This window comes from Kryptolebias marmoratus, linkage group LG6, assembly GCF_001649575.2.
Source record: "Kryptolebias marmoratus isolate JLee-2015 linkage group LG6, ASM164957v2, whole genome shotgun sequence".
Taxonomy (NCBI): Eukaryota; Metazoa; Chordata; class Actinopteri; order Cyprinodontiformes; family Rivulidae; genus Kryptolebias; species Kryptolebias marmoratus.
The window spans coordinates 19826563-19827143 of record NC_051435.1 but is presented as its reverse complement, the minus strand read 5'-3'; positions in this window follow the sequence as shown (position 1 = coordinate 19827143).

The following is a 581-nucleotide window of genomic DNA, read 5'->3' as shown; positions in this document are numbered from 1 at the left end:
GGGACCTTGGCGGTCTGATCCTCGGCTACAGAAGCTTGCTCTTGGGATGTGGAATGTCACCTCTCTGGTGGGGAAGGATCCTGAGCTTGTGTGTGAGTTTGAGAGATTCCGGCTAGAAATAGTCGGGCTCACCTCAACACACGGTTCTGGCTCTGGAACCAGTCTCCTTGAGAGGTGTTGGACACTCTTCCACTCTGGAGTTGTCCCCAGTGGGAGGTGCCGAGCAGGAGTGGGCATACTTGTTGCCCCCATCTTGGTGCCTGTACGTTGGGGTTTACCCCGGTGAACAAGAGGGTAGCCTCCCTCTGCCTACGTGTGGGGGGAAAGGTCCTGACTCTTGTTAGCGGTTATGTGCCGAACAGCAGTTCAGATTACTCACCCTTTTTGGAGTCCTTGGAAGGGTTACTGGAGAGTGCCCCTCCTGGGGACTGCTGAGGGACTTCAACGCTCATGTGGGCAATGACAGTGAGACCTGTAGGGGTGTGGTTGGGAGGAACGGCCCCCCTGATCTGAACCCGAGCGGTGTTCTGTTGTTGGACTTCTGTGCTCGTCATGGATTGTCCATAATGAACACCATGTTC